Source organism: Sapajus apella, unplaced genomic scaffold, assembly GCF_009761245.1.
Source record: "Sapajus apella isolate SASKATOON/1434 unplaced genomic scaffold, GSC_monkey_1.0 scaffold5, whole genome shotgun sequence".
Classification (NCBI taxonomy): domain Eukaryota; kingdom Metazoa; phylum Chordata; class Mammalia; order Primates; family Cebidae; genus Sapajus; species Sapajus apella.
The window spans coordinates 37,921,829-37,942,671 of NW_022436945.1; the positions used below are offsets into that span (position 1 = coordinate 37,921,829).

Genomic DNA, 20,843 nt, shown 5'->3' on the forward strand with positions numbered 1-20,843 from the left:
GGGAGGCTGAGTCAAGAGAATTGCTTGAACCCAGGAGGCAGAGGTTGCAGTAAGCCAAGATCACACCACTATACTCCAGCCTGGGCGACAGAGAAGTAAAAGGCACTGTACAAATAGACACCTATAGTCAGTTTAACCCCCTCTGTCTAACTATTACTAAAAATACCTTTGAATTCAGGACCCAAGAGCATATAAAGTGGTTTTCAGATTAGACTTTTAAATTATTTAGAGGAATAAGCAGTTCATCTCTCACTTCTTTCTTTTTCTTTCTTGCTTTCTTTCTCTCTCTCTCTTTCTTTTTTTCAGGGGGCTTTGAGATAGGGTCTTTCGATGTTGCCCAGGCTAATCTAAACTCTTGGCCTCAAGCTACCCTCCCAGCTTGGTCTCTTTGAGTAGCTGGGATTACAAGCATAAGCCACTGAGTTCAGCTTGTCTGCCACTGTTTGAATGGTTATCTAGTACTATGGTGAAATCATTCTGGAACAGTCTTAAAATCCGTTATATTTATGTGTGCCTTAAAATATTGCTCTAGTAAGTATGAATTTCTAACTTTAAAAGATGACAGCAGTTTTAAATCTGTTCCTAGTTTATGGGATGATGGAAAATAGATGGAAAAAAAGTAGACATTCTATTTAAATGTATTGCCACCACCTATATCAACTCATTATCTCATTTGAGAAATTCGTGAATTATCCAAAGACCTGGGAAATTTTTTGGTTGGGGGTAAATCAGTTACATGAGCATACCTCTGGCAAAGCAGTATACCATATGACTGATCGCCTTTGGGGGGCTTCTGTCTGTTGATAGAGAAGCAGAAAAACAAAGGACAAAGGAAACCCTCATTAATTAATCCTACCAACTAAGCAAAATAAATGGACCACTTGTTTCAGCAACAGAAGCAAACTGTTGACAATTGAGAAAAGCCACCTGCAGGTGCTTTTGAACACAAGCTGCCCCAGAGACCCAAAATGCTATTGTCTAACACAGGGGTCAGCAAACTTTCCCTGTTAAGGGCCAGATAGTAAATATTTTTGGCTTCGCAGGCCATATGGTCTCTGTTACAGCTACTCAGCTGTGCTGCTGCAGCCTGAAAGTGGCCAAGGACGATATATTATAAATTAATATGTAGGGTTATATTCCAATAAACTTTATTTATGGACATTGAAATTGAATTTCTTCCCTTTTTCATGTGTCAAGAAATATCACGATTCTTTTGATGTTTTTTTCAACCACTAAGAAATGTAGAAACCATTCTTAGCTTGCCAACCATAGAAAAATAGATGGTGCACTGGATTTGGCCCATGAGCTGTAGTGTAAGGCTCTCTGATTTAATGTAAGTCTAATTCATTTAGAAAAAAAAAAAACTTTTTTTTTTTTTTTTGGTTGAGTATCTAGCATGTGTCAGGCACTATGCTAGGGTTGGGACTATAATGGTTAACAAGATAGACATGGTCCCTGCCCTCGTGGAGCTTATAGTGTAATAATTAGAACTATAATAAATGGCTCTGAGGGAAAAGTACAGGGTATCTACACCATGAATTGTAATCTAGACCAGGCAATCTGAAAAGGCTTCCCTGAGGAAGAATTCTTTGACAAGGACTGAAAAATGAGTGAAGTGAGAGATGGGAAAGAGGAAAGTATTTCAGGCAGAAGGCACAGCATGTGTGGCACCCTGATGGCGTTGAAATAAGGCCTGTGTGCCTGGGAAGTGCAAAGTGCCTGAAGGCCAGGGAGGAAGGCAGTGAAGTTGGAGAAATAGGTAAAAGCAAAGGCTTTAGCACCCATATGTCTTTATTCAGAGTAGTAGAGAGCCATTGAAGGCTTTATATCAAGGCCATGACATGTTCAGATTTTCATTTTTTAATTTTTATTTTATTTTTCAGAAAAAAAGGTCTAGCTCTGTCACACAAGCTGGAGTGCAGAGGAACAATTATTGCTCACGGCAGCCTCAAACTCCTGGGCTCAAGGAATCCTCCCACCTCAGCCTCCTGAGGAGCTAGGACTATAGGCACACACCGTCACACCCAGCTAATTTTAAAATTTTTTGTAGAGATAAGGTCCCACCATGTTTCCCAGACTGCTCTTGAACTCCTGGGCTCAAATGATCCTCTTACCTCAGCCTCCCAAAGTGCTAGATTATAGGTGTGAGCCACCGTGCCTGGTCTGCATTTTCTTTTTCTTTTTTGAGACAGAGTTTCACATTTGTTGCCCAGACAGGAGGGCAGTGGTGTGATCTCAGCTCACTGCAATCTCTGCCTCCCAGGTTCAAGCTATTCTCCTGCCTCAGCCTCCCGAGTAGCTGGGATTATAGGCACCCAGCACCACGCCCGGCTAATTTTGTATTTTTAGTAGAAATGGGGTTTTACCATGTTGGTCAGGCTGGTCTTGAACTCCTGACCTCAAATGATCCACCCACCTCGGCCTCCCAAAGTGCTGGGATTACAGGGGTGAGCCACTGTGCCTGGTCTGCATTTTGATTTTTATTAATTTTTTTTTAATGAGATGAAATCTCCCTGCATTGCTTGGGCTGGTCTCAAACTGCTGGAATCAAGCCGCTCCTCCTGCCTCAGCCTTCCAAGTAGCTGAGATTACAGGTACATGCCACACACGGGGTTCAGATTTGCATTTTGAAAAGATCACTAGCTACAGTGTGGAGAATGGATTAGTGAGGGAGCAAGAGTAGTGATTACAATAGTCAAAGGCCAGTAGGCCCTACACACTAGACTTCTAGACAGTGCGCTCTAGACTCTAGACCCTAGAATCACTAGTATTTTACCTATGCCAGTTACTGTCCTTAATGCTTTAATTATACCAATTCATTGAAAGTTCACAATTCCATAGAAAGGAACTATTACCCCCCACTTTACAGAGGATGAAACTTAACTACAGGCTGCCTTTCAATTTTTTCTCTTAGTACAGCCCCAGTTGCCTCTAGTTTAAAGAATTACAAGAAATAATTGCAGGAGAAAGATAAGAGTGAAGTAGGAAGAGAGGCAGAAAGAAAAGAAGATGTATTCTATGGAACCACAGCCTTGGCTCAGATCCTAGTCTCTTTTCCAAGACATTATATTGTTTACTGGGAAGGAAGCTCAAATTCAACAAGGTAGCTGCCTTGGGTATCAGAAGAAGCCCTTATGAGAGTACAGATGCTCTTTGATTTGCGATGTGGTTACATCCCAATAACCCATCATAAATTGAAAATACCATAAATAGAAAATGCATTTAATACACCCAACCTACCAAACATTATAACCTAGCCTACCTGAAACATTCTCAGAGTACTTACATTAGCCTACAGTTGGGCAAAATCACCTAACGCAAAGCCTACTTTATAAAAAAAAGTGTTGGATATGTCTTGTAATTTATTGAACACTGTACTGAAAGTGAGAAACAGAATGGTTGTGTTGGTCCTTGAAGTACAGCTTCTACTGATTGCCTATTGCTAGTAAAGTTGAAAAGTCATAAATCGAATTATCAATATTCAGGGACTATCTGCAGTCCCTGCAAAAATATATCCAATGCAATACACAGAACATAATTACCCTAAAACAGTACTCCAACATTCAAATTTAACTGAGTGTCCTGTATTTTATCTGGCAGTTGTAAGGAAACACATTCCTTCCCATATTCCTAGATGCAAGCTGGAGACACCTGGCCCCTTAAGATTTAGAAAATCAGCCTGAATGTGTACCTTAAACAACTCTAAAAGCCCTCTGGAGAGTGTTTGTGAATTACCAGGACAGGAATGTGGTAGTGAGGAATTATGTTTTCACTTTTGCGTCCAGGCTCAGTCTCTCTCTCCTCAGGACTCTCTCCTGAGACTCTTCCAATGTACAGAAACACTGTGAGTGTGGCAGATTTCATGGGAGAACTAGGAGTTAAAGACAGCTGTCACATCAGGCATAGCCTGGAAAGCAACTCAAATTAGGATTTTTCTTTCTGCCTGTTTTTTTCTTTTTTTTTTTTTTTTTTTTTTTTGGGGCAGTATCTCGATCTACTTTTGGGCTGGAGTACAGTGACACAATCACAGCTCACTGCAACCTCAACCTCCCAGGCTCAAGCCATCCTCCCTCCTCAGCCTCCCTAGTAGCTAGGATTACAGGCGCATGCCACCAAGCCTGGCTAATTGTTTAATTTTTTTTGTAGAAGTCTCCCTTTGTGTCCAGGCTGGTCTCAAACTCCTGGGCTCAAGTGATCTTCCCATTGTGGCATCCCAAAGTGCTGGGATTACAGTCGTAAGCCACTGTCCGGGTAGGATTTAACATACTCTCTTTTTTAGAGTCCTTTCAGCCACCTAGCACCAATGGTTTCTCACGGTTCTCTGCCATAACCCCTGGGTCATGCTCACTCTGTTGACACACCCTTTTCCCTCCTCTGTCATCTTCCCAACATTCTCTCAGTAGCCAAAAATGTCTCTCCTCCTAGAGAACTAAACAATCTTGACTGCCTCTCTCAAGTTTTGCAACCAGCTGATAGCCAAGACCTCAGGGTCTCAATCATTTGTTGAGACATTCTTCCAAACAAAAACAGTTTGAAATTTTTGCTGAGAAGAATTCTGATGCCAGCAGTTAAGACAATAACATTTTTTATTAAATTATTGCAATTTTTTTTTGCCAGCATATAGGAAAAAGAAGGATATCTCTTTTAGTTGTATCCAATGGGACCCATTTGTACTAGTTACATCATCACTCTCCTGGAGGAAATTCAATTGCTTTTTGCCCTGTGACTAGGTACAATAAAAGTTCAGAAATAACTCTAATGGGCAGCATTTTGGATTCCACTATAGATTCTGGATAAGCCTGTTTGTTCGTCTTTCTGCCTTAAAATCTAATTCAGAATTAAAGTTGATTATACTTTTTAAGGTAAAGAAAGAAAGTTTTGGTAAATATGCCACAATTTTTTATAGCTGAAAGAATCACCTGATCTTTTTGGAAAAGAAAGAACGAAAGGTACTGTTAGGTAATTATATGGTTTGGGTGTGTCCCCACCCAAGTTTTATCCTGAATTGTAGTTCTCATAATTCTCACGTGTTGTGGGAGGGACCTGGTGGCACGTAACTGAATCATGGATTCCCCCATACTGTTCTCATGGTACTGAATAAGTCTCACAAGAGCTGGTGATTTTATAAGCGGTTTCCCCTTTCATTTGGCTCTCATTCTCTCTTGTGTGCTGCCATGTAAGACGTGCCTTTCACCTTCCGCCATGATTGTGAGGCCTCCCCAGCCACATGGAACTGTGAGTCCATTAAACCTCTTTTTCTTTATAAATTACCCCATCCCAGATATGTCTTTATCAGAAGCATGAGAACAGACTAATACAGGTAAACTCAGATAACAGTGAGGAGGAAAGAGGAGGCAGGAGATATGAAGAAGTTGGGCTCTCTGGGACCAGAGGCTTGGCTCAGACCCTAGTCCATTATCTTTTCCAAAGTTTATCTTCTAAATTTAGCTTTACTCATCAGCACTTTCCAGGTAGCTCCTAGATAATGCAAAAGCTACATAAATGTATACAGACATAGTAATCTTGCTAGTCAATTAGCATAACAACAAAGAGCTATAAATAAATATATCTGCCATGCCATCTATCACAGATACAGTGAAAAAAATAATTCATTCAGATACTCCTCTTAAAAACAGCTTTGCCATAATTATCTCAGAATTATTAATAATAGATTCATCCATTGAGTAGTGTTTGGGTTCTTTTTTGTTTGTTTGAACCATCCAAATAAAAGCCTTAATGTTTTACTACCTTTCTGCAAGTGTAAATCTGGCCTGAATTTTAGGCCGGACTTTGAGACAACATGTATGTATGAAACTAACTTATTAAGTACGTAAATAACAAGCAAATTAGTAATAAACTAGCCACACTGGTAAAATGATCATAGAGAAGCAGAGGCTCAAGTTCATGTTGCAAAACAACATGCAATTAATTTGTCATTTTTTTCTTGATGTTTATCACACCAGAAATTTTTTATCTGCTACATATGATAAAGTGACAACATACTAAAACTAAAAAGAGAAAATCCTCTTTCAGTAAATTAGCCTTTTAACATAGAAAAAAATCCACAGTAACTGCACAATAATCTAAACTGTCCTTCAAAGAGATACCTCACCTTTAAATCTACTTCAGAATGAAAACTGACTACACTTTTCAAGGTAAAGAAAGAAGGTTTTGGTAAACATGCCATAATTTGTTACCGCTGAAAGAATCACTTGATCTTTTTAGAAAAAAAAAAAAAAAAAGAGTGAAAGGTACTATTAGGTAAACTCAGGTAAACAGTAAAGAGGAAAGAAGAGGCAGGAGGATATGTTTTCAGAGAATTTTGCTCTTTCCCTCAATCAGTGAAGCAATGTACGTCTTTAACTGTGAGGGTTTTTTCCCCCCTGCACAGGAAAATTCTCAACTTTACATGCCCCAGTATTTTGGCAGGTCACATTTTCCATAGACAAGTTTTACAAACCATATGTAGATATCTGGTGGCTGTTGTGAAATCCCACTTAACACAATTCAGTATTTTGGATCTATTTATAGAAGTCCTGCTATGTGAACATTTTTAGCCTGTACGATGTCAGCCTGGTAATTTTCATGCAAGTAAGAAAACAATTTGTTCTAGCCTCCAAAATGGTACTAACATCAAAAATGTCCTTCATATCAGGGAGCTTATGACTAAAGAATTTCCACAAAAATCAGTAAAAATGGTGGCCAAGCACTTAAGTGGCAGTGCCAGTGAGACAGCAGTAACTTCATGGCCAAGATAGCAGAGGCAGAAGTCGTTGTTGAGTGATTGTGAGAGAGAAAGTATCTGGGTTTCAGGTTTCAATCTCTCTCTCTCTGGATATGAACGCTTTTTTTTTTGGAAACAAATTCTACTCGCTCTGTTGCCCAGGCTGCAGTGCAGTGGCACAATCTCAGCTCACTGCAACCTCCACCTCCTGGGATCAAGCGGTTTTGTGCCTCAGCCTCCTGAGTAGCTGGGATTACAGGTGCTAGCCACCACATCCAGCTAATTTTTGTATTTTTAGTAGAGAAGGAATTTTGCCACGTTGACCAGTCTGGTCTCAAACTCCTGAGCTCAGGTGATCCACTCACCTCGGCATCCCAAAGTGCTGGGATTAGAGGCATGAGCCATCGCACCCAGCTGGATATGAAGGTTCTGCCAGTCTCAGGGAATCTTGGTTGTTGTTGTGCTTGTTTGTTTGCTTGAATGACAATTACATTACAGAACCCAACCTGTTTTTCTAGCGCCATCTCCCACTATTCTGATATTTTAACCAAATTGGCCTATATACTATTCCCCAGATATCTTACTGCCCTTGCCTACATCACAGAGAAAGGTCTCAGGAGACTGCCATCTAAGAAGGTTAACAGAAAATTGGAGAAAGCAAGGGTATCATATTTTATCATTGGCATTCTGGTTCATACACCATTGTTACAAGTTTGGATAATGTCAGTCCAGTTCATTGATAGCAGCTGGGAGATGGAGCAGTCTGGCTGTATTCCCTGTGAGTGGCCCTAAGAAACCTGTAAAAGAAGGCCAGGTGCAGTGACTCATGGCTGTAATCCTAGCACTTTGGGAGGCCTAGGCAGGTGGATCGCCTGAGGCCAGGAGTTCGAGACCAGCCTGGCCAACATGGTAAAATTCCATCTTTACTAAAAATACAAAAATTAGCCAGGCGTGGTGGTGGGTGCCTGTATTCCCAGTTAATTGGGAGTCTAAGGCAGGAGAATCGCTGAACCTGGGAGGTGGAGGTTGCAGTGAGCTGACATTTCACCACTGCACTCCAATCCGGGTGACAAAGCATGGCCCCCTCTCAAAAAAAAAAAAAGAAATCTGTAAATGAATCTGAGGTGGGTAGACTAGGATAAACAACAGAGTCCTTTTAGTGTATTCAGTATTTATCAATGGACAGGCCCGGGGGGGCGCAAACTGTTATCAGTGTTTACAGACCACATATAAGTATCCTTAAGGAATCTGGAAATGAGAAAGGTCTAAAGGTCATCTTGGAATTTATTTTAAAGACAACAGGTAATGAATCAGAGAAGTCCAGAATCACCATAAAGAGACAGAATGGCTCCTAATCCTATGCACTTCAGAAAAGGATAAAATGTGCCATTGTATCTAAAAAGATAAGCATGTCCATCAGAATGGGAATGGTTAGCCACAGAGGTATACACCTTGAGGAGTCACAGAAAACTGCTGGCAGCCTTCATTCAAGCCCTTATGGAGAGAGGATACCTTGATTGAAGGCCTCAGTTTGTCAATCCGAGTGGTAAGAATTTTATTATTACATGTGTTTTACATATGTTCACTTGCTGACTTCTTAAAATATCATGTAGTGCTGTATTGGTCAGGGTTCCTTTTTTTTTTGAGACAGAGTCTTACTCTGCTGCCCAGGCTGGAGTGCAGTAGCATGATCTTGGCTCACTGCAACCTCTGTCTCCCAGGTTCAAGCCATTCTCGTGCCTCAGCCTCTCAAGCAGCTGGGATTCCAGGCACACACTACCACAACTTCCTGAATTTTGTATTTTTAGTTTCACTGCATTGACCAGGCTGATCTGGAACTCCTGACCTCAAGTGATCTGCCTGCCTAGGCCTTCCAAGGTGCTGGGATTACAGGCATGAGCCACCATGCCCTGCTGGTGAAGGTTCTTCTGTTGCAAATGAGAAAAGCCAACCCTGACTAGCTACAGCAAGAAGGGGAGCTTTAGGAGAGGACACAGGGACTTCTTAAGACAGGGGAAGGCTGCTGAGCCTCAGAAGGGCCTGGAATAGGGAGGTGGCGGGCATTACTCCAGGCTCTCTCTCCGGTGCTTATGGTCCCAGTCTCTGCTTCTCTGGGCAAGCCTGCTTCCTTCCCCTCTCCTTTTTTTCTGCAGACCCAGTCAACTCACTCCGGCAGCACATGGACAGGCCTCATTAACTCCACAGAGGCAGCCTCCAATCCCAAGTTTACATGACTTCATTCAAGCAAACAGACCAGACTGGATATCTCTGAGTCTAAATTGCAAATTCCTATGAAAGAGAACCTGATTGGCCCCACGTAAATAAGGAGTTCACCCCTTATTCATTTCCCTGTGAACAGTGGTGCAAGGTCACAATATAAAAATAGGGTTCCTAGAAGTCCACATAGAGGGAGGACATGAGAAAGGGAGGAAAAGTGGTTATTGTTAGAGAAGTAAGCCAGTGTGTCCTGTGAAGACGTCCCCAAAAGTATGTAGTACACGGAGGGACTATTTTTTTTTTTTGAGACAGAGTCTTGCTCTGATGCCTAGGTTGGAGTGCAGTGGCACTGTCTAGGCTCACTGCAACCTCCACCTCCTGGGTTCAAGCCATTCTCCTGCCTCAGCCTACCAAGTAGCTGGGACAACAGGTATGTACCACCATGCCTGGCTAACTTCTGTATTTTTAGTATAGAAGGGGTTTCACCATGTTGGCCAGGCTGTTCTCCAATTCCTGACCTCAAGTGATCCACCTGCCTCAGCCTCCCAAAGTGCTGGGATTACAGGCATGAGCCACCGTGCCCAGCTGGTAGGGACTATTATTATCACCATTTTACAGTTAAGAAAATGAAGGCATTCAGAGCTTAAGTAACTTGCCTGAGGCCACAGAGCTAGTCAGTGGCAGACTCAGGATCTAAAATCAAGTCTGTCTGAGTCCTAATCATTATGCCAGAATGCGTCTCCAAATTCCTGCTCAGCAGGCAATCTTCTTAGTTGATATGGCTTTTTATAAAGGGTTACCTACAGGCACGAAATGATTATACAGACTTCATATATTCCAATTCCTATAATCATTATACTTCTCCTTATAAAGTAATATATTGGCATTCTGGTTTATACACCATTATTGCAAGTTTGGATAATGCCAGTCCAGTTCTAAGAAGTGGATCTGTTCTTAGTATGTAGACAATATTGGGTTCCAGAGCTTGTAAAGCTAAGCTAATGTTTAATGGTTGTAAATTTCACCATCGTGGCCATCGTCAAGGGTCTTGGCCTTAGCCTTACAGGAGTAATGTATGTTCCTAGGAAGTTTCTTAAAGGACAGTTGCTGGAGTTTCTGACATGACCATACCTTTCTTACTTCATGAAACATTTTGATTTCTACAAAGATTAGATCTTTTTTGCTATTAGCTCCTAACCCAGAAAAGCTAGATTTCTGCCTGTACCCTTAGCAATTTCCATTTTCCTTTCACATGCTCATTCCGCAATTATTTTTAGTGCCAATTATATGCCAAGTATGTGGTAGGCACTGTGAATGCAGCAAATAACACAAGAACAGTCTCTGCCCTCAGGTTGTTTATTGCCTAATCTAGCTTAGAATTTGAGGCAAGCTGAATTCTCCTAACAGGTTTTGAGAGGAGCATGAGAATAAAGGGAAGAGAAAAGAAAGGAGAAAAGTGATTCGTGGGCCTTTTTCCACAGGAGGGATGAATAAAAAGGGAGTAGAGAAGAAATTGAATTTTGGGTTTATTCAAAAATAACCCAGGGATAGAGTTCGTGAATGCTTATTAATATATTAATCATGACAGCAATATCTTCCATCTCACATCCCACTATTAAAAAAAGAAGTGCATTGTGACATGAATAACCCAAATCAAGGCCGACTTGGCTAAAGAGCATCTAGCATCAGCAACAACCAAAGCAGGATATGATTATGAGTCTTCTGACATGTCCATGGAGTTCACTGCCTCATCACCTTAACAATCAATCCACAAATATATATATGAGATTACAAATGCAATTTTCATCAGCTGATAGATTAATCTGGGCCTCAGCATGCTTAATTAACCAAAACACTGCTAAGTTTTTGTCTATCCTAAAAGGAAAATCAGATTTTTTTTATGCGCCTTGTTTTTCCTCTGTGACAGGAGCAAGGCTGGTATGTTCAAAGAAGGGCAGGAAAAGAGAAAGAGTTATAGGGATGAGGTCAGAGAGGTAGGTCAAGACATTAGGGCCTTGTAAACTTGGGTAAAGACTGGGTGTGGGCCGGGTACATTGTTTCATGCCTGTAATCCCAGCATTTTGGGAGGATAAGGCTGGGGGAATGCTTGAGCCCAGGAGTTTGTGACTAGCCTGGACAACAAAGTGAGACACTGTACCTACAAAAAATAGAAAAAATCAGCCATGTGTGGTCATGTATACTTGTGGTCCCAGATGCTCAGGAGGTTGAGGTAAGAAGATTATTTGAGCCCTGGGTGGTTGAGGCTGAAGTGAGCTATGATCATGCCATTGGACTCCAGCCTGACAGAGGTGCGCACGATCCTGTCTCAAAAAGAAAGGGAGGGAGGGAGGGAAGGAAGGAAGGAAGGAAGGAAGGAAGGAAGGAAGGAGGGAAAGAGAGAGAGAGAGAGAGAGAGAAGATCTTATGAGATTTGGTTGTAATAAAAGAAAAAAGAGAGAAAGAAAAGAAAAGAAAAAGGGGGAGGGAGGGAAAGACACAAAAGAAAGAGAGAAAGAGAGAGAGGGAGGGAGGGAGGAAGGAAGAAAGAAGAAAAAAAGAAAGAAAGAAAGAAAGAAAGAGAGAGAGAGAGAAAGAAAGAAAGGGAAAGAAGAAAGAAAGAAAGAAAGAAAGAAAGAAAGAAGGTCTTTAGAAGGAGTGACTAGTGAAGCAGGAGAAGCAAGAAGAGACCCTGAAAGCCAAGTAAAGATATGTTTAAGGAAGGAATGAATGATTATCAAATCAAATGCTGTTAAGAGGCCAAGCAAGATGAGAACTGATAATGCGACCTCTGGGTTTAGCAAGATACAGGTCACTATTGGATTTTTAAAATAATTTTAATTTTTTTTTTTTTAGAGGCAGGGTCTTGTTATGTTGCCTAGGCTGGCCTTGAACTTCTGGGCTCAAGCAATCCTCCCATATTCAAGTAGCTGGGATTACAGGAATGAGCCATTGTGCCCAGCTTGCTATTGAACTCGACAAGAGTAGTCTTAGAGAAATAGTCCATTCCAGCTTTCTAGGGTAATGCTGCCATGGAGTAGTTAGAATGCTGTAATACTAGAAAAGAAGTGATTCAAGTTGAAAATGCAAGGTGACAAAGTAAAGACAGTAAAAATAGACATTTTTGAATGGACCATTTCTATAAAAGGAAGTAGGAAAACGTGCCACATTTGAAGAAAGATGTGCCACGTAGTTGAAAAAAGATGAGGATACTAGAGAGAATTTATATCTTGCTGTATCCTGATGGGAGTGATCAAGAAGAGAAGAAAAAATTGTGGATGCAAGGGATATTGAAATCGTTGGTGGACCCAAAGGATGGGATCTGATGCACATGTGGAAATGCTGGCTTCAGATGCGAGCACTGATGGTTTATGCAAGGTAGCAGAAGGGAAAGCAAAGTGCATAGCTATAGATCCTGGCAGGCTGATAGATTTAGTGAAGAAAAAATGAGGGGTTTTTTTCTTATTGCTTCTATTTTTTCTAGTTCAAAGGGCGGTCATTATCTAAGGGCAAGAAATGGAGTAAGAATGTTTGTAGTTTAAAGGAAGAAGAGAAGGTGTGAAATAATTATCTAGGAGAGTGGAAAAGGCCAGGAAAAATGTAACAAGATTGTTAAACAGAGTCAGAGCTGATTTGAGATGTATGGTTAAAACATTTTTGAAGGAAGACCAGTCAACATAGTTACATATTTTTTTCTAACAACGTTCAACTGTTCAGTGCTGATGTGAAGTGGATAGAGAATTATATTTCAGGCAGAGTTAGGTTTCTCTAGCAAGATTGGAGAGTGAGAGGAACAAGGCAGTTGCATGTCCATAAGGAGAAAAGAAAGTAATGTGCATGGAATGGTGGATGGTGAAGAAGTGGTAGGTCACTGGATTGGCTGCTCCAAAGGTTATGGTAGAGCGTGGTGATAGGGGTAGAGCTAGAAAGAGAAGGATGATTGATCATAAGAATATAGGATTCTAGAAATCAAGATTTTTGTTCTTGCCCATTAGGTCATGAACAATAAAAAAGTTAAATAAATAAACAATATTTGGTGTATGATATGGTAATAATAAATTCTCATTTATCAAGGCATATGACCATGATGTTTTGTTGAAATGGAGTGGAAGAAAATAATATTGGACATGAGAAGGCCACATGTGGTGGCTTACACCTGTAATCCCAGCACTTTGGTAGGCTGAGGCGGGAGGACTGCTTGAGCTCAGGAGTTTGAGACCAGCCTAGGCAACAAAATGAGACCCTGTCTCTACAAAAAATAGAAAAAATTAGCTGGGTGCAGTGGTATACACCTGTGGCTGCAGCTAATCAGGAGGCTGAGGTAAGAGGATCACTTGAGCCTGGAAGGTCAAGGCTGCAGTGAGCTGTGATCACACCACTGTACTCCAGCCTGAGTGACAGAGCAACACCTTGTGAAAGAAATAAAGAGAGAGAGAAAGAAGAAGAGAAAGAGGAAGAGGAAGAGGAAGGGGAAGGGGAAGGGAGGGGGGAAGGAAGGAAGGAAGGAAGGAAGGAAGGAAGGAGGGAGGGAGGGAGGGAGGGAGGGAGGGAGGGAGGGAGGGAAGGAAGGAAGGAAGGAAGGAAAGAAGGAAGGAAGGAATGAAAAAGATTAAGGAACCGAGAGGCTAGGGTGTTTACAAGTATTATTTTTTTGTGGATGCCAAAGTCACCAATCATAGGAGTATGGGATAGTGATAGACAGAGAGAGAAAAAAATAGATGCTAGAATCTTTGTTGAATAAGCAAAAGTTAGTAAGTGGCTGGTGGATGACTCAATAAAGAAGAGTATTGGTCTGTTGACATGTGCTTCAAAAAAGTTAAGGCGTTTTGTTTATTTTGTTTTTAGGGAGAAGGAACCATACAAATATCTAAAAGCAATGATAAGAAACAAGGATATCACCTCTAGGTCCTGTGAAAATGAGATGTAGGAGAAAACAGTGACAACTGAGAGAGCTGAGAGTGTAGTTTCTTCAAAGGTGAGACAAACTTCAGTTCAAGAAAGAGGAACCATGAATTCCAAAGCACATAGTGGAAGAATTTGTTTGGTGGGGAAGAGTGGGAAATTGACTCAGATTCATGAATATACTAAACTGTCTCAATGATAATGAATGAAGCAGCTGTTTTGAAGTCTGTTTGCCTGAAGTATACAACATTTGGCATAATGGGATTAATGCTGGTTGTCACTTAAGGGAAGGTGAGTATCAGTCTTCCTTTCTTAAAAAATTACAATGTGGCTGGGCGCGGTGGCTCACGCCTGTAATACCAGCACTTTGGGAGGCCAAGGTGGGTGGATCATGAGGTCAAGAAATCGAGACCATCCTGGCCAACACAGTGAAACCCCGTGTCTACTAAAAATACAAAAATTAGCCAGGTGTGGTGGCATGTGCCTGTAAGTCCCAGCTACTCAGGAGGCTGAGGCAGGAGAATTGCTTGAACCTGGGAGTCAGATGTTGCAGTGAGCTGAGATCACGCCCAGTGTGCTCCAACCTGGTGACAAAGCGAGACTGCGTCTTAAAAAAAAAAATTACAACATGTTTCTTTCTTTATTGGTTCATACTACATGGGTTTACAGCTATAAAAGACAAATGTAAGCATGCTTTATTTTTATATAGATTTAAAGGGGTACAAGTGCAGTTTTGCTATATGGATTTATTGCATAGTGAGGTCTGGGCTTTTAGTGTAACCATCACCTGAATAGTATATACTGTATACATTAGGTAATTTTTCATCCCCTCCCCGCCCCCTCTCCGCTCCTTCACCCTTCTGAGTCTCCATTGTCTATTATTTCACTTTCTATGTCCATGTGAACACATTATTTAGCTCTCACTTACAAGTAAGAACATGTGGTATTTGACTTTCTAAGTTATTTCACTTAAGGCAATGGTCTCCAGTTCCACCCATGTTACTGCAAAAGACATGAATTCAATCTTTTATATGGCTGAGTAGTATTCTATGGTGTATATGTACCACACATTCTTTATCCAATCCTTTTTGGGTTTTTTTTTTATGGAGTCTTCCTCTGTCATCTGGGCTGGGGTGCAGTGGCACAATCTCAGCTCACTGCAACCTCTGCCTCTCGGGTTCAGGTGATTCTTCTGCCTGAGCCTCCTAAGTAGCTGGGATTACAGGTGCCTGCCACCACACCGGGCTAATTTTTTATATTTTTAGTAGAGATGGGGTTTCACCATGTTGGCCTGGCTAGTCTCAAACTTCTGACTTCAAGTGATCACCTGCCTTGGCCTCCCAAAGTGCTGAGATTACAGACATGAGCCACAGCACCAGGTCTACCCAAACATTTGCTGATGTCCACTTAGGTTGATCTGTGACTTCACTGTTGTGAATAGAGCTGCAATAAACATATGAGCAGCTATCTTTTGTATATAATGATTTATTTCCCTTTTGGTAGAGGTATCAGTTTTCTTTATAGCCTCTGATTTGTGCCTGATTTCTTAGCACTTAGTAAGAGACAGCGAGGTGGCAGCCTTGCCAGCTGTGCAGCCATCCCTTCTATCCTGCTGAAGATAGTATGACAGGCAGTAGGGAGAGGGCTGATTTTACCAGGGCCAATGAGCTTCTCATGGCCTTGTTTAAATATTTCTGAATTTAGCCATCAAGAACACATTCCTTTAGAAAATCCCTTCCTTCAGTGTCCAAAGGTGTAGGACTAGCTATGGCTCCCAGATTAGGAGATGAGATTGACCTTTCCTAGATTTATACCAATGAAAGTTGATGTGATGTGATGGCTCAGTCTCTAAGGAAACCAAGTCACTAAGAAAAAAAATGTTGTTTCATCTGGGCACAGTGGCTCATGCCTGTAATCCCAGCACTTTGGGAGGCCAAGGCAGATAGATCACGAGGTCAGGAGTTCAAGACCAGCCTAGCCAACATGGTGAAACCCTGTCTCTACTAAAAATACAAAAAATTAGCTGGGCGTGGTGGCAGGTGCCTGTAATCTCAGCTACTTGGGAGGCTGAGGCAGGAGAATTGCTTGAACCCAGGAGGTAGAAGTTGCAGTGAGCCAAGATCGTGCCATTGTACTGCAATCTGGGCAAGAGAACAAGACTCTCTGTCTTGAAAAAAAAAAAAAAAAGGCAAAGAAAAAAGTGTTTCATAATTGATGTTTGTTAACATCCTTAAATTTCATGATACATAAATAGTAGATATAAAAATAATAATTGGCTGGGTGCAGTGTCTCACACCTGTAATCTTAGCTTTTTTTTTTTTTTTTTTTTTTGAGACAGAGTCTGACTCTGTCACCCAGGCTGGAGAGCAGTGGCACAATCTTGGCTCACTGCAACCTCCGCCTCCCAGGTTCAAGTGATTCTCCTGCCTCAGCCTCCCAAGTAGCTGGGATTACAGGTGTCCACCACCACGCCCAGCTAATTTTTGTATTTTCAGTAGAGACAGAGACAGAGTTTCACCATATTGGCCAGGCTGGTCTGAAACTTCTGACCGCAGGTGATCTGCCCGCCTTGGCCTCCCAAAGTGCTGGGATTACAGGTGTGAGCCACTGTGCCTGGTCTAATCGTAGGATTTTGGGAGGGGATTGCTTGAGGCCAGGAGTTTGATATCAGCCTAGGCAACACAGGGAGACACCCCATTTCTACAAAAAAAATTTTTTAAATTAGCTAGGTATGGTGGCATATGCTTGTCGTCCTATGCTGGAGGTTGAGGTGGGAGGAATGCTTGAGTGCAGTCTGCGGTGTGCCATGATCACACACGCCACTGTACTCTAGCCTGGGCAACAACAACAAAAAAAAGAAATAAGAGAAAAGAATAATTGTTGCTTGTATTATTTTCTTTTAGGCGGTTGCAATGTTAATTCCTAGCATCACTGTTAAACATTCAACATTCACCATTTATCGGGATATAGTTTAAAAATTCAAAGCAGCTCAAAGCAAATGAAATTAGCAACAGTTTAAAACAAAACAAAACCAAGTGAAAACTGACAGGCTGCCAAGTGTTTATCCAATAATGAAGTGTGCTATATAACTAGGAGGAGGACTACAGTTCAAAGAATTGAAACTCATGTCCCAACAAGCTAAAAGCTACTAAAAGAGTCTGAATATAATAGCCTTTTACCCACCTTCCAACACTCTTAACAAAAATTCATAACACAGAGTGATGTTTGAAACAATGGGTGTTTTATTTTAACATTTCAAGTCCAAGGCGTTAATGTTGTCATTACTGGAGTTCGGAATGCCCAGATGGCTGCACTAGGAAACTGATCAAACATCCTTGAGTCTTGTTGGAATGCAACATACGGTTAATACATATAGCCTCTGCTTTGTGTCTGATTTCTTAGCACTTAGTAGGAGAGAGGCAGGCGGCAGCGTTGCCAGCTGTGGGCCTTCCCTTCTATCCTACTAAAGTGGCATGACAGTAGGGAGAGGGCTGATTTGACCAGTGCAGGTGGCCCAAGCAATTTTAAAATGCACTATTATTATAATGATTTTGAGTAAGTCTTAATGAAAGCTAAATTCAAAGTATAGTGGAGAGATAGATGATAAATAAGATTTGATTAAAAGGATTTAAAAAACAGAACATTTCCATAAAAGTTTGAAATAGGGGCCGGGTGCGGTGGCTCAGGCCTGTAATCCCAGCACTTTGGGAGGCCAAGGCGGGTGGATCACGAGGTCAAGAGATCGAGACCATCCTGGTCAACATGGTGAAACCCCGTCTCTACTAAAAATACAAAAAATTAGCTGGGCATGGTGGCGCGTGCCTGTAATCCCAGCTACTCCTCAGGAGGCTGAGGCAGGAGAATTGCCTGAACCCAGGAAGTGGAGGTTGCGGTGAGCCGAGATCGCGCCATTGCACTCCAGCCTGGGTAACATGAGTGAAACTCTGTCTCAAAAAAAAAAAAAAAAAAAAAGTTTGAAATAGATGGCTCTTGTGTGCTCAATCTTTTCCATCTTTACAACTTCACCTATGTGCACTTACAGTTATTACTCCCCTTGAGAAAAGCCTCCTTTCCAGATATTTTTCCTCCTCAAGTCCTTTCCCAAAGCTGCTGCCAAAATCAACTTCCTCTGTTGCCATTCTGACAATGTCGCTCCCTTCCTAAAATTCCCTTTAATGGCCTCTGTTGGTCTTTATTTGAGAGGCAGACTTCTTGCGCTGCCTTTAGGACAAACACACTATTTATTTACTTAAGACTCAGATTTATTTAAGGCTCCTGCCTATTTTTACAAATCCACATGTCACTTCCCTCTCTATGTAGACTGATTACCTTTCAATGCCTTCTTTATATTTATTGATGTTTAGATTGTAAATATTTTCTCTAGTTTTGGCCAATAAGAGTTCCTTATTTTACTGCTATCTTTTTTCATCTCTACCTCAGTGCAAATCTATACACACTAAAAGTCTCTGGAGCTATTTTCCCAAAATTTGATTATTTTTGAAGAATTACACAAGAAATCATGCACTAAAAATTTGTCTGCTTAGAAACTAAAAAACATCAAAAACAAAGTACTTTTAAAGAATAAAAATAATATTGTGGAATTTCCCTAACGCATGAAAAGATCTTTCAAAATGAGTCACATGGCCAGGTGTGGTGGCTCAGGCCTGTAATCCCAGCACTTTGGGAGGCCGAGGCAGGTGAATCACCTGAGGTCAGGAGTGCAAAACCAGCCTGGCTAACATAATGGAACCCCATCTCTACTAAAATAAGTACAAAAATGAGCTGGGCATGGTGGCAGATGCCTGTAATCCCAGCTACTGGAGAGGATGAGATAGGAGACTCGCTTGAACTTGGGAGGTAGAGGTTGCAGGGAGCCAAGATCGTGCCATTGCACTCTAGTCTGAGTGACAAGGGTGAAACTCCATCTCAAAATTTAAAAAAGAATAATAATAAGTCGGCTGCATCCTCATCCCGCAGCCATGGCCGCCTACAAACTGGTGCTGATCCGGCACGGTGAGAGAGCATGGAACCGGATGGAGAACCGCTTCAGCGGCTGGTAAGACACCGACCTGAGGCCAGCGAGCCACAAGAAGGCGAAGCGCGGCAGGCAGGCGCTGCTAAATGCTGGCTATGAGTTTGACCTCTGCTTCACCTCAGAGCAGAAGAGAGCAATCCGGACCCTCTGGACAGTGCTAGATGCCATCAATCAGATGTGGCTGCCAGTAGTGAGGACCTGGCGCCTCAATGAGCGGCACTGTGGGGGTCTAACCGATCTCAATAAAGCAGAAACTGCTGCAAAGCATGGTGAGGCCCAGGTGAAGATCTGGAGGCACTCCTATGATGTTCCATCACCTCCGATGGAGCCTGACCATCCTTTCTACAGCAACATCAGTAAGGATCGCAGGTATACAAACCTCACAGAAGATCAGCTACCCTCCTGTGAGAGTCTGAAGGACACCACCGCTTCAGCTCTGCCCTTCTGGAATGAAGAAGTAGTTCCCCAGATCAAGGAGGAAAAACAGGTACTGATTGCAGTCCATGGCAACAGCCTCCAGGGCATTGCCAAGCATCTGGAGGGTCTCTCTGAAGAGGCTATCATGGAGCTGAACCTGCCAACTGGTATTTCCGTTGTCTATGAATTGGACAAGAACTTGAAGCCCATCAAGCCCATACAGTTCCTAGGGGATGAAAAGACCATGGGTAAAGCCATGGAAGCTGTGGCTGCCCAGGGCAAGGCCAAGAAGTGAAGGCCAGTGGGCAGGCTGCTGTCCCCAGGAACACCCTCCCTGCCTGTTGCATCCCTCTACCCCTCCTACCTACACATGTCACACTGACCACGTCTGTAGACATCTTGAGTTGTAGCTGCAGATGGGGACTGGTGGCTTTCATTTTCATTTTAGCCATTTTGTCTCCTGTACCCACTCCCTTCATACATTCTTGTCAGAATAGCACTTCTAGGGCACAGGTTCTCAGTCCAAGCTGTGGAAAGGCTCCCCTTATCCAAGAGAGTTTAAAGGTAGTGACCTGGGTTTTTGCAAGTGCTTTGTTTACTAAGGACTTGTAGGGAGGAACCATGCTAAGCCGTGACCAATGAGGAGAAGAAAGAGAGCCCGTCTGGCCCCAGGAGCCAGTCTTCTGCTGCCTGCAGTCAGGCCACTGCCTGGGGACTCTAGTCATTCCAGTGGAAGATGAATGTAACCTGCATGGTGATGTGACAATTTTTCCTCCCTGACCCCAGAGGAGCTGCCTCTAGAAGGTTGGATCAATCCTGAATTTAGTTCAGGTGTTACATTTACTTTTATGTATATTTTTTAAAGTATAGTATATATAAATAATACAAAACAGTAACCCTTCTGGGGTTTCTTGTGGCGGTTGAAATAGTATCACATGTGGCCATCAGAAAATAAGCCACTCCTCATACGAATATGGGATCAGCTCCTTGACCTCTGAGGGGCAGGAGTGCTTCCTGCTGTGTGTTTTTGAATCCCTCCCCAGCTTGTTTTGTGGCAGTGAAATGCCTCTTGGTTCTGTCCAAGTGTCTCTTTCACTGATTTCTGAACCATGTTCTAGTTGCTTGGCCCTGCCACACAGGTCCAGTGTTCATTTGAGCATAACTGTACTAAATCCTTTTTCCAGATCAGTATAATAAAGGAGTGATGTGCAATAAACAACAACAAAAAAGTCACAGGAAAAGATATCTAATATGATCATGGGCAACTTCCAGGAAAAGGTTCTCTGGATTCTGAAACACACTAATGCTATGTTCTTGTATTTCATCTTTTTGTTTTTCTTTTTAACCTAGAAAACCTGAATTCAAGACCCAGTTTGGTTATTTGCAAATCGTGGATTTTTGTCATTTAATCTCTTTGAGCATCAGTTTCTTGTTGGTAAAATGGAAATAACAATGTCTATATGGGCTTTTTGGACAATTCAATGGCATTTGTAATGTAAAAAGCAGTTATACAAATACAAGAGATTATTATTACTTCCTTCAAGTGTTCCC

At 42.0% G+C, this 20,843-nt stretch overlaps 1 pseudogene across 1 annotated transcript; it reads left to right on the top strand.

Moving 5' to 3' along the window:
* The first annotated feature begins 18,804 nt into the window (after nucleotides 1-18,804).
* Nucleotides 18,805-20,508, top strand: LOC116548703 (annotated as a pseudogene). The gene has a single exon (XR_004267515.1). The product of XR_004267515.1 is annotated as a phosphoglycerate mutase 1-like (transcript).
* Nucleotides 20,509-20,843: the final 335 nt, after the last annotated feature.